We start from the raw sequence: 14429 nt of genomic DNA on the forward strand, positions 1-14429 counted from the left end.
GATATTCTTCGCCACGGTTTCTGCAGTTATGTTGTGTAGTGGTATAGCTTCAGGCCAGCGGGTGTTGCGGTCAATCATCGTTAGAAGATACTTGTGGTTTTCAGTTGAAGGCGGAAGTGGGCCAACTATGTCAACGTGTAGGTGTTGAAATCGGTCGGCGGGTTGAAATTCACCATAACTGCTGCTTGTGTGTCGTTGAACTTTGGACTTTTGGCACGGCATGCACAACTTAGTCCATTTGCCTATGTCTGCGTTCATAGACGGCCAGAAGTATTTTTCTTTCATGATTTTCTTTGTAGTTCTCATTCCAGGATGACTTATATTATGCACGGCGTTGAATGCTATGCGTCGAAATTCATCTGGTAAGTATGGTCTGATGTTTCCAGTAGAAGTTTCACAGTGGATCTTGTAGTTACAATTTGGTGGTTCTATCATCTTGAAAACTAGGTTTTTCTGTTGTTTCAGTTCTCGCAGGGTGTGGTCTTGTTGTTGTGCGGCGGCTAGTTGTTCGTAATCCAATGTTGTAGGGCAGGTTATGGTTTCAATTCGAGACAATGTGTCGGCGACAACATTTTCTTTTCCACTTATGTAGCGTATGTCGTTGGTAAACTCACTTATGAAGGATATTTGTCTGCTGCGTCTTGGAGTTTCACTGTCTGATGTCTTCTTTTGCAGGACGAAGATGATAGGCTTGTGATCCGTAAATATGGTAAGTGGTTTACCTTCAAACATTTTTCTAAAATGTTTAACTGCCATGTAGATAGACAAAAGCTCGCGGTCGTAGGTAGAATACTTCTTTTGTGCTTCAGAGAACTTCTTTGAGAAATATCCCACCGGTTGCCATTTCTTGTCCACGTACTGTTGCAGCACAGCTCCGGCACAGTTATTGGAGGCGTCACACATTAATGAGATATGCGCGTTCGGTGCAGGGTGGGCGAGTAAAGCTGCGTTTCTTAGGCTTTCTTTACACGCTTCAAATGCAATCGTAGCTTCTTCAGTCCACTCAATCTTCGTCTTGTCTTTGCGTTTGCTGTTGTGTAAGTATGCGTTCAGTGGAGATTGAATGATGGCTGCTTTAGGTATGGCGTCACGGTAGAAATTTATAGTACCGAGAAATCTTCGTAGTTCTTCAATAGTTGTTGGTTTAGGTATTGAAGTTATAGCCTGGACCTTTTCTTCGGGTGGTTTGATTCCGTGTTGAGACACTGTGTAGCCAAGGAACTTCACTTCTTCTTCACCCAATACACATTTTGATGGATTTATTGTGATACCATACTCGTTGAGTTTGCTTAAGACGTTGCGCAGGTGTTCTTCATGTTGAGAGCTATTTTCTGAAGCGATTATGACGTCATCAATGAACGGGTATGCGTAATCTATGCCTTGTAGGACTTGATGGATAAATCGTTGAAATGTCTGTCCAGCATTTTTCAGTCCCGGACACATTCTAGGGAACTCATACAGGCCAAAAGGTGTGATGATAGCCGTTTTCTCAATGTGCTCGCTGAAGACAGGCAATTGCTGGTATGCTCTGTTTAGATCTATGGTAGAGAAGATCTTTTTGTCTTGTAGTAGGTATGTAAAATCTTTCAGACGAGGCACAGGGTAGCGGTCTGGCTTGGTAACTGCATTGAGCCTTCTATAGTCACCACACACTCTTATGTCGCCATTCTTCTTTGGGACGATGTGCAACGGGCTCGCCCAAGGGCTTTTGCTCGGACGGCATAACCCCTGGTCCATCATTGTTTGGAATTCTTTCTTCGCAGCGGTGTAACGGTGGGGCGGTATCGGTCGAGCTTTGCAGTAAAGCGGTGGTCCACTGGTTTCAATGTAATGCTCGATGCGATGTTTAGGTGCTTCTTTCATCGAAGATATGCGTGTGATGTCTGGATATTCAGCCAATATATTGTGGTACTTCTGACTTGTATCTATGCTTCGTATCGTTGGTGTCGGGTAGTTGCAAGTGAACGCCTTGGTTGATAAGTTTGTTAATTTATCAATTAGGCTGCGGCCGGCGATATCGACGAGCAAGTTGTGGTGTTTCAAGAAATCTGCGCCCAGGATTGGCTTGCTGACGTTTGCGATGATAAATTTCCATTTGAAAGGACGGCGTAGGTTGAGGTCCAATTCCAGTGTTTGCTCTCCATATGTGGGTATTATTGTATTGTTAGCGGCGAACAAATTAAACGTTGTCTGTTTCATTTTCTTGCCACTTCGTTTGGGTATAACTGATATGTTCGCACCGGTGTCAATGAGAAATAGCAGCTTGCTCTTCTTATCAGTAATAAATAGACGGTTTGTTTCATCCCATGCGCCGGTACCCGTCTCTGCCAACGCAGGTTTCAGTTTTCCTGATGTGTTGTCTTCAGAAATGTACAGGGTTCTGCACATTTTTTAGCTTGATGACCAAACTTGCGGTGGAAATAGCAATACGGCGAGTTGCTGGGCGTTGCACTGCGTTGTGATTGTGAATAGCGGCCTCGGCTCTGCGATCTTGAGTAGGAGCGACCGTTTTGCCAGCGCTGGGTTGTTCTGCCTCGATAGTTGTTGGCCGTTGCGTTTGCAGTCACTAAAAGTGTCACAGCTTCCGTTAACTTGTCAATCTTCTCTTCTAGAGTGCGGTATCTTGACGAACCAGGTGTGTATTGCTGATTGACTGCGTATACTTCTTGTTGTGGGGTAGATGTTGATGGAGTTGGCTGTGGTCGTTGATATACAGCTGATATTTCACGTTGTGACTGCTGGTCCATCATCTTATCTGCCATCATGGCAACTTCACTCAGGCTTGAATTTTCACTAATTGCAAGAATTGAGCTTATGTTTGAAGGTAGTTGGTTGAGCCACATTCCTCGCAGCGTAATTTCAGGTAGATGGTCGTCGGCAAGGTTTTGCATTCGGCGTAATAATTGTGATGGCTTGAGGTCACCAAGTTCCATTCCGGCGATCACACGTTGGACATTTTTCTGTGCAGAGTCTTCGTACACTTCCAGTAGTCGTTTCTTGATGGTTTGGTATTTGTTTTTCTCAGGTGGGTGTTTCAAAATGTCGTAGACTTCATCAATGTCTTGACGTTCCAGCTGTCCCAGCACAAGCTCGTACATAGCTTGATCACCTTTCTTGTGGGGCAACATTACAGCTTCAAAATGTGCGAACCATCCTCGTAGCTTGTCTCTCCATATAGGTGGAATTCGTAGTCCGACGGATACTCCAGATACTTCAGCGTTTTCATGGTTGATCGGGATTACTGTTGGCGAGATAGCGGTTGCCGGAGTTTGCGATGTTTCAGGTGCGTTGTTCATTGTAGGGTCACCACTGTGCGGGGAATGGGTGCTCAATAATAGTCGGACTCCAAAATCGTAATGAACATTTATTTTACGAAACGGCGGTCTTATATACACAAAATTTACAAAATATGACAAGGACAAACGATACATCTATTTCACATAAAAAAGTACAATCAAATTAAAGGTGCGACAATAAAACAATTACCTACAAAACACAATCAACAGTTAGAACGAGATAGAAAGACGATCACTATACTTGTTTCACGTTACACAAAAAATAGTAAAAAGTAGGGTACACAATAAATAATTTCGAAGAAGATAGCCTAACATTACAATATATCTGTTTCACACAACATAGAAATACACGTAAAAAGACGGTAGAATAAATATTAATATTAAGAAAGTTAGACAAGGACAGCAAGAAGTTACAATGTTTCTGTTTCACACGACACGGAAATTATACATAAAAGAAGGTACACAAATATTTACTAGTTTCAAACTCACCCGCATCTACGGTTATAAAACTTATCATGAAACTAGGTCAAGTTTCTCAGTCAGGAGCGCGCCGCAGTGATGCTCGCACGTATGCTCAAGGTTTGTATGTGGCGGCTGCCACAGGGGACAACAGGACTGCACCATCAGTGGTTGTTTTTTTCGTTTACACCGGCAAGAGGCATGACAATAAAAGAAATATTAAGGACTTTTTTTTGTTTTTACCAAAATCACATCCAAGGGCCAAGACTTTTATCATTCTTTTGTATTTTGTTCACAACTTTATATCAGACAATTAAAAGCTGTATCTATTTGAGCTTTTTTCTATTTACATAATTATAAATAGGAAGGCAGACATACTTTGACAAAATGCGCGTTCTCGTCGGTCAACGCATCACACCTAATCCCAAACGCGCAAGCTCCTATCACTTCTAGTGTGAAGTGTCCCATAGTATCTTTCATTTCAACATCTTTTTTATCTAAAAGAACACAATTTATGCTTGTCATATTGACCTACTTGAAAATCTTCAATAGTCATTAAAATAAATTACTAAGTTAATTAATTTCGAAAACTTACCATATTGTTTCAGAAACTCAACCATTTGTTGAGAACAATGTTGAATTAAAGGGAGCATGTTTCTCAATCGTGAAGAACTGAATGTTGGAGTCAAAGTGCTTCTCACTCCTTTCCATTCTGGACCCTATGAAAAAAAAAATATAGATATCCTCGCTGTAACTTTTAATAACATTTGTTAACAATATACCTACCTTCAAATTCAGTAATGACTGTTTCAAGTATCTTGGTTTATTCGAGTTCATGATATTTCTATCGACAAAATGATCAAAATCTCTAATTGTGATTGCCTTGATGAGTTCAGGATCTAGAATATACAATACAGGTTGACTGCCTTCAAAAAGACCTGTAGAACAAATAATAGATATAATACAACTGATTGTTCGTCGACTGTGTTGTCTGTTACTTTATCTTCAGTGTGCTGTTAACAATAGGTAAATGTTTGGTTGGAGTATAGGAAATGGGGCGCTATGGGGCACAAGACTTAGAAAAAATTGTAATAGAGTAGGTAGGTGTGTAGGTTTTATGAAAACCAACCAAATTGAATCAACTCCTGTTCATAGGGAGTTTTTAAATAAAAATAACACAATAATCAAATAGGTACATATAATATTCTTACTGTACGTAAATAATATGCCCGATGTACGTAATTATATCAATTTATGTTAAATATCTATTAAGACCGTGGATAATACTAACAAATGGCATGAGTTATTATTAAATTATCCAGATTTAACAAAACCTGAATCGTATAAAGAGACGCCTAAACACTCAGTATGTCATTATGTAGAGACATCCGGTCCCCCGGTCTATACGAAGGCTAGGCCTCTACCTCCGGATAGGTACAAACGGGTCAAGGACGAATTTAAACATATGGTAGAAATATGTATATGTAGGCCGTCCACTTCATGTATAGTCCAGTAGAATGAGGATCAGTACTGTTGTAGAAAATTCAATAAAACTAGTATCTACGTTAATCTTTAAGACATAAGAAAGATATATCTTTTTTAATTATCCAAATCGGACCATTACTTACGAAGATATTAAGTAATAAACATAGACCGTTTTTGCCGCTAAAAGTCAACGTACGCAGGGCCGCGTGACGTCACTATATCCGAATCGAACGCAGCCGGCGTACTATTGGGATGGAAAATATATTTTTCCAGCTAAACTATCAGTTTTAAAAAAAAAAACTTTTAATAACATTTATTCATCAAAATAAAGTAACCTATCGACCAGTAATTTTTAAAAATAAAAATTGTGAAAAATAAGTATCGCTATGTCCAAAAACCACATTTTCATAGGATTCAATGCAATGCGGAGACGCGGTTGGGGTGAGTGTAACTTAATGATTGTTTGTATTGAACATAATAATACATAATATGATGCTAATACCCAGTTTCTGGCCTGGGGGGGGGGGGGGATAAGTCATACCCAGCCCAGCTTATAACCTGGGGGGAGGGGCAAGCCTTACCCAGCTTCTGGCCTTGGTGGGAGGGGGGAGAGGCAAGTCATACCCAGTTTCTGGCCTGGGGGGGGGGGGGTAAGTCATACCTAGCTTATGCTTATGGACTGGTTGGTTACCCAGCTTCTGGCCTGGGGGAGGGGGGGGGGGGTCAAGTCAAAGCCAGTTTCTATGAGCTGGGGGGAGGGGCTAGCCTTACCCAGCTTCTGGCCTGGGGGGGGAGGTATGTAATAACCATAGACCGTAGGAGGTATGTAATGGGGGAGGGGCTAGCCTTACCCAGCTTCTGGCCTGGGGGGAGGGGGAGGGGTCAAGTCATACCCAGTTTCGGGCCTGGGGGGGGGGGGGGGGGTAAATCATACCCAATTTCTGGCCGAGGGGGAAGTCATGCCCAGCTTATGACCTGGGCTGCCGCACAATTTATAAACGCAGTAAGTAACACGTGAACAGTTTCGAGAAAAACGCGATCAAAGTTGAAATTTTATTTTGGGGTGTCTACAATTAGTTACGCAAATATTTGTAAAAAAATATATATGGGCTTATAGAGCTAAACTCAAAGTTTATTTTGATATGAGGTTTTTGTATTTTAATTAATATTTTGTATTTAAAATTATTAAAAAACTGTTTATATTATGGATTAACTAAGTTTTCGTTCGATACTTACTACCCATGAATGCAGTATGATTGTTCCTTACTGCGTTTATCAGTAGTTTTCGTTACTTACGGTACATGTGTTAAATGATTGATTTAAATTTTAGTTCTTAAAACGTAATATAAGCGCCGTATCTTTACAATTTACTGCATTTATGAGTGGGAGTGTGAATCAAAATAATTTATCAAAACTTTAAATGCGCAGTAACAATACAATTATACTGCGCTTATCATAAGCCAATAACGCTTTCATGTTGAACTTTCCCAAATGACCAAGGGGTAAATGAAACAAGTATTACAAAATAATTGCTGAGATCGCTTGTTATTAAATCAAAAATTAAGATATGGCACCCACTTTTAGATCTTAAATATACCAATCTAATAAAATAAAGACTCGGCCGTTCGTTTCAGCCGAAAGACGTCCACTGCTGGACAACGGCCTCCCCCAAGGATTTCCACAAAGACCGGTCCTGTGCCGCTCGCATACAGGCACCTGACGCGACCTTCACCAGATCATCGGTGCATCGGGCTTGCCCAAGCTGCGTCTTCCAGCTCATGGTCGCCACTCAAGAACTTTCCTGCCCCAGCGGCCATCAGACAACTTATAGTGTCTCCAACCTTCAGAGGAGTGGGTACAACACGGCATTTGACATGATTTTTCTCTAGTCCATTAAAGACTCATTTGTTGAGAGACTATTGAGGCAATCGAGGATTGAGCTTAGATCCTCCACGTTCTCAGCCATGACTACGATATCGTCCTCGAATCAAAGATGGGTGATGTACTCGCTGATGATATTTATGCCCAATCCGTTCCAGTCCAGAAGCTTGAAAACATCTTCCAGAGTGGTAGTGAACAGTTTTAGAAATATGACATCTCCCTGTCTGACCCCTCGCTGCAACTGAAGTCCTGATCCCGGAGACGGACTGACATTGTGGCCTATTCGTACAAGCCCTTCAACGATTATAAATATCTATAGTAAATTTGGCACCGTTGGAGAGACTGTAGCTTGAAGAGAGAAGTCTTTCTCATAGACCACAAATGCCAGACAAAGTTGCTGATTATTCTCCTCAGTTTTCTGCCATAGATAAGTATGTGGTCTATCATACTAAAGCCTTATCGGAATCCGATTTGTTTGGGAGGCTAGATGTCGCGTGAAACCATTCATGATGACTCTCAAAAACGGAATCAGAAGTGAGATGGGTATAAAATAAATTCTTCAACAAGGTTTTGTTGCCTTTTTTGAAGAAGAGTATCACCACACTTCTGTGCCATGCCGTAGGCGTTTTCCCCTCAAGGATGACGGAATCGAATAGCTTCTAAAGAGCCCTTAGTACCGGCGTTCCGCCTGATTTCAGAAGCTCAGCCGTGATTCCATCATCGCCCGGTGCCTTGTTGTTTTTCAGCTGTTTGAGAGTCATTCTAATCTCGTACAGACACGTCCGGGATATCTTCGGTATAGTGTCGGGTCAATCTAGCTCTTGGGTCTTCGGCTAGATTTGTCATTTGGACAGGTTTTCAACTTCTTCCAATAACGTAAGAGTCAGCCACTGCGTTCATAACATGTTAACACCTAGGCAGCACTCTGACAATCCTTAGTATGTACGCAGTATAATTGTAATTACTGCATTAATATTAAGTACAAGTCATCTGTTTTTCCTATGGAAACATAATATCAGTGTGTGTTTAAGTGGAATTACTGCACATATACTATGTGCAAGATGAACTTAACAATTGTAGAAACATAATAAGAATGATGTAATTGGCACATACTGCACTATTACTGTGTAGCAAATTAAGTAAGCGCGAGTATTCACGTAATATTAAGTTATTATGTGCTCTTACTGCTAACATAGTATGTGAAGAAACCTACAATCTGCTCTTTACTGCGTTTATGATAACATGTATCTTCCGTTCTAAGATAGATAGAAAAAAACGGGTCTTTGATTCTTATAGATCGCGATGTCAGGATTCTGAATATTCAAAACAATCATAAATGCAGTAAGTGGTACTTACTGCGTTTATAAATTGTGCGGCAGTGGGGAGAGGAGGGGGGCGGGGGAGTCATACCCAGCTTCTAGGCTAAGATTAAATAGATTTCCAGGAGGGAGCAGCTGTCCTTTCCTGCAGCAGCTGGCCCGACCATGGGAACGGCGAATAGATAGTGTATACATCTGCCTCAGGTATACCTTATTGTTAGAAGTAAATAAATTAATTCTTATACATTTTTATATTTTACTTGGAAGAAGATATGACTCTAACAACACTTATGAACACTTTATTTGAATAATAATAATAATAATAATAAATCTTTGGACAATTTCACACAGCGCCAGCTAGCCATAGCCATAAATCGCCAAATATACCACCGCGGAGTCCCCAATCGCGTCTCTGCGTTCCATTGAATCGTATGAGCGTATGGATTTTTTGCGTTATTTTTCACAATTTCTATTTTTAAAAATTACCTATCGATAGCTTACTTTATTCTGATGAATAAATGTCATTACAAGTTTTTCTCTAAAACTGATAGTTTGGCTAGAAAAAAATATTTTCTATCCACGCAGTACGCCGGCAGCGTTCGGATCGGATATAGTGACGTCATCGTCCCCGCGCCGGGCGGTCAGTGAACTTTTTTAGTAATTTGGCCATAACTTCGTCAATTTTTGTCGTAGAACAAAAATTTTTGGACTGTGTATTAAGGATTTCTTAGCCCTATAAATCTGCATTCACAGCTAAAAATCGAAATGATCCTCATTAGATTTTAAATCGGAAATAATTCCTACAAAAGATTTTATTGCTTTAATGGCTTCATTGGTTGCCCATTAACACGTTGAACGCCACGCTAAAAATTGAGTCTTTCCATACAGGCCATGGGACTCACCGGTGAGCCTTCCCCTACTGTTCCGTTCAGGCCACGGGGGTCACCGGTGAGCCGTGAGCAAGGTTCAACAAAAACGCTTCTCACGAGCCAAATATTGTAGCTATCTAACAAAACGCTAATTGAAGTGAGCCGCGTGGCCCTCTAGTCTAACCGGACGGCGTGGTTTTCGAATCCAAAAGAAAGGAGAGGTGTTAGGGCACATACAAAACTTACCCAGAACCAACGAGAAGGAAAACCTAGATAACCCATGTTTTTGCTATATTCAGGCAGCGCAACATAAGTATGTAATTTTTATATTCCACATTAGTAACTAACATATAAATATATTGCTTAGTTTTTTTAATCAAGCGCGAAATTAATTTTTTTTTTCAACTGCTTCTAGTATGAACCTAAACTCGATGGATAGAGTTTAGGTTCATACTAGATATACTTGGTCCCAGATCCCAGTCTCCCTGGCCTAGACGTACATGGATCCGCATCCATCTACGTCTAGGCCGCATCCATCTACGTCTCGGCCAGGGAGATTGGGTTCTGGATCCCTCCATAATTCGGAGGCCCTATATCCGCATATAGAGCCCCCGAGCCTCCCCGAAGTCCCCGAGCCTCCCCGAAGTCCCCGAGCTCCAGACGTCATAAATTTATTTACACTACTGGCGACTATCGTGCCACCTGCAGCAACTAGGCAGACTAGGCAGGCCGCCTCGTTGTAGTTCCTCCCACGGGCAGTTACAATGATGTCCATGACCGGGAGTGAGAGAGATCACCGCGTAGGACCCAGTTGTATTCGATGTTCCACAAGATTTGGTGCCAGAACTGAGTAGACCCGGAACAACTAACTCGACGCCATGCCATCGAAGAAGGCTTGAGAGGTAGTTGGTCAACAGATACCTCAGATAAACACTACCTCAGAGAAGACCCGTTTCTATTAAGTGCTCAACGAGGCGGGATGCTATTATGCATTCGAACAGTTTTCCTAGCTCATCGTGCAGGAATTTAACCAACCTAACCCTGATACCAAGTACCTACGATGCTGAGTAGGACTTTTTCTGTGGATGCAGTACATGAACATAAAAACTCGATAGGCATTCTAGTAAATTAGGTGGAAAATATGTTTTTCAGTCTGCGCTTCAAGAATAAATAAAGCTACATATTTATATGTTCGCCACTAATATTTCATATAAAAATTACATATTTATGTTGCACTGAAAATTACAAAACAATGGCATCTTTTGTGTCGGGCTTGGGCTCATAAATGACCACTCTTCTTTGTACACTTTTTCAAAGTTATGAACGCACGGGCGCGCGGGGTGAGCCGCGGCGTGACCCCGTGGCCTCCGCCAACGGAAATTCTTGATTCTTTCCCAGGGGGCTTCGCGACCCACCGGTGAGCCTTTTGTTATTTATATTGCTAAAACTACACGGTAGAAGTCGCTAATTTTTATTTTCTGCGCGAATTATGGCATTTTATAAACACTGGAATGAAAATTAGAAGTTGTCAAAAATGACCGATTACGTGATTTTGGCTTGGCCCGAATGGAAAAGTCGACTAGGCTCACCGGTGGGCCGTGTGGCGTGTTAAGACTTTCCTAGGTTTTCGACTTCGACGGAGTTGTGCTTAAGTGATGGGGGCCCCCGAAAGGGGCGCTTTTTAGGTTTTCCGGTTATACCGCGTGAAGGACTTACCCTATCGAAAAGTGGTCTTCCTGACGGTTGAAGGGCATTTAATCCTGCATTAAATAAGACCAAATTCATATTATGTTTTGGACAAACCGTTCTCGTGCAAATGTTCGGCAAAGTAGAAAATATGTGTATAATTAATGACCCTTTCCACGTCCAATAGCTCGTCACCCGTAGGCTCCCAAACCTTGTAAAGGGTCGCCTTAACCAGCGTATCCCTGTCAAGGCTCACGAGTTGGATTCGCTTATCCTTGTTCGTCCCAGCCGTTCCTTAACTGCGGTTGCTGCACCTCTTCCTGGCACTCTCCTGAACGACTCTGTGTTACCTAATGTGGCTGCCCCTCTTCCTTGTACCCTCCTGACGATTGCATTGCTTAGCCATATAAATGGTCCAAGGTTCGACGCCACAAAATCAACTTCTTACGCGTGAAAATAGTTTAAATACTATTTTCCGTGCTTGCAACATTTTTCTTTACTGCTTCGCCTCTATTAGTCGTAGAGTGATTGTATATATCCTATAGCCTTCCTCAATTTATAAGCTATTCAACACAAAAATAATTATTTCAATCAAACTAGTAATTCTTGAGATTAGCGCGTTCAAACAAACAAACAAAAAACTCTTCAGCTTTTTAATATGAACTTGTTGTTGTTGATTTTTGGCGTCGAACCTTAGACCAGGCATACTGCTAGGAAACGTAGTCGTGCAGGAGGATACAAGGAAGAGGGACAGCCACAGTAGGTAACACAGAGTCGTTCAGGTGAGTGCCAGGAAGAGGTGCAGCAACCGCAGTTAAGGAACAGCTGGGACGAACAAGGATAGGCGCATCCAGCTCGTAAGCCTTGATAGGGTTACACTAGTTGAGGCGCTCCTTTTCAAGACTTGGAAGCCTGCGGGTAACGAGCCATTGGACGCGGAGAGGGTCATTAATTATACACATATTTTCTACTTTGCCGAACATTTGCACGAGAACGGTTTGTTCAAAACATATGAATTTGGTCTTATTTAATGCAGGATTAAATGCCCTTCAACCGTCAGAAAGACCACTTTCCGATAGGGTAAGTCCTTTACGCGGTATAACCGGAAAACCGAAAAAGCGCCCCTTTCGAGGGCCCCCCACCACTTAAGCACAACTCCGTCGAAGTCGAAAACCTAGGAGAATCTTTATGGGCAACTAATGAAGCCATTAAAACACTAAAATCTTTAGTTGGAATTATTTCCGATTTAATTCATTTTTGTGTTTAATTCTACTGGCCTAGTAGTAGCCAAAAAGAACGGAGATTTACGTCCTTGCGGTAACTACCGTAGGTTGAATGCCGTGACGAAGCCCGATCGACCGCTACCCCATACCCAGGTTGCAAGATTTTAAATACGTGTTAGCAGGTAAGACAACTATTTTTTCTCGCCTAGATTTAAATAGAGCATATCATTTTATTCCTGTAAATGATGACGACATTGAGAAGACAGCGATCATAACACCCTTTGGACTGTTTGAATTTACGCGCATGACCTTTGGGTTACGTAACGCAGGTCAAACATTTCAACGATTCATGGATAGCGTTGTATTACAAGGTCTAGATTTTTTATTTGTGTATCTCGATGACGTAATAATAGCTAGTGAAAATGAGGTCCTGCACAAACAGCATTTAGATACAGTTTTTAAAAGATTTAATGATTATGGCGTTACTTTAAATGTTGCGAAGTATGACTTTGGGAAATCAAAGTTAGAATTTTTAGGATATGAAGTGTCGTCGGCGGGAGTACGGCCCCTGGACTATAAAGTACAGGCGATTGTTGACTATCCGAAACCCGAGAACGTCGTACAGTATCGTTGATTCTTAGGTATGTTGAATTTTTATCGCACTCATATTCCTAGAGCCGCTGAATATCAATCTGAGCTCAATATTTATTTACACAACGCCAAAAAGAAAGACCGGACTGTTATAGCATGGAACGACAAAGCCAATGAGGCATTTAAGAAGTGTAAGGAGAGCTTACAAAGCGCCGCTACACTTCATTACATTACCCCGTTACCCGATGCGGACTTATCGCTTATGACCGACGCTTCAAACACATGCGTCGGCGCGGTTTTACAGCAAAAGGTAAACAATGTGTGGCAACCACTTGGTTATTTTTCAAAGAAGTTCTGTTGTCTCAGACTGAAATCAAATATTCGACTTATGATAGGGAATTGTTAGCAGTTTACAATTTTAATCATTCGATATTTTGATCGTTCGATCATTTGTAAATTCGATATTCTGAACGTTCGATATTTTGAGCATTCGATATTTTGAGCATTCGACATTTTGATCGTTCGATATTCTGATCGTTCGATGAAACGTGTTCGATATTTTGATTTTCGATCATTTGTAATTCGATATGGTGTAGGTAACCCTTGTTTTGTTTTCTATTGTTGATTGTATTGGGCAATGATGTGGGAACGCAGGACGCTACTCAATACGCTCTGTTCATTCATAATTTATGAATCATAAAGTTAAATTATTACTCTGATTAATGTGTACCTACACCTTAGATTATTAATCTAAGACCTTCTACACTTACAATGAGATGTAAATTAGTTCTACATCTTCCTAAAAACAATTTCAGATAAATAGCAAACTCCCTCCCTAGAATTCTAAATTATTTTAATAGTAGGTATATTTTACTTAATCTTATGTTTCCTACTTACCCCCATATGGATTTCCTTTGAAATAATTGTAAATCTCATACTGATAACAGTGAAAAGATTTTTTTGCAGTTATTATAGGACCCAGACTACCCAAAAATATTATGGGCTTCATATATTTAATACCTTTCTTTTCAAAATAGTCAAATGTTCTGGCGTAGTAGAAATAAATAACGAATATCAATGTAAGAATTAGTAACAATTTCCAATCGGCTATTATAAAATCAAGTAATTTCTTCGTCCCGCTGAAGTATTCCATTTTAGATTTTTTTCACTATATTTAAGTTTAAAAATGTATTATTAACTTTTGTTTAAATCATCTAGAACTTCACTTTTTCTTTTATGTCGCAGCGTAGTAAGAAAATAACTATACGTCACGATTATCCAAGTCAAACGAAACTTATCCAAAGAAGAACTACTTTACAGCTGTTTTTATGTCACCAGCAGGTGAGATACTACGGTCATCGAAGTGAAACTTGCTTCCAAACAGCGACATCGGTGGATAAATTCAAATACTTTTTAACTACCCTAAAACGCTCTAGATGTCGCTGCTCCTGTTTCCTTCATATTTTCATTTTTTTCTTAATTAAAATATATTTGAGAATATTGTTAATTACATTGTGAAAACTTTTTTTAAAATGAAATTAATTTGTTTTAATTTAAAACTGAACGGTGACATTTTTTGTTATAATTTACATAATAGAGTAGTAGAAATTACTATTTAAC

General features: G+C 40.6%; 1 pseudogene; it reads right to left on the reverse strand.

Annotated features, from left to right (window-relative positions):
- LOC135075432 (cytochrome P450 9e2-like) overlaps positions 1–14107 on the reverse strand; it is a 41111-nt pseudogene extending 27004 nt beyond the window's left edge.
- Between the last annotated feature and the right edge of the window lie 322 nt (positions 14108–14429).

The sequence above is a fragment of the Ostrinia nubilalis genome, chromosome 10 (genome assembly GCF_963855985.1).
Source record: "Ostrinia nubilalis chromosome 10, ilOstNubi1.1, whole genome shotgun sequence".
NCBI lineage: Eukaryota > Metazoa > Arthropoda > Insecta > Lepidoptera > Crambidae > Ostrinia > Ostrinia nubilalis.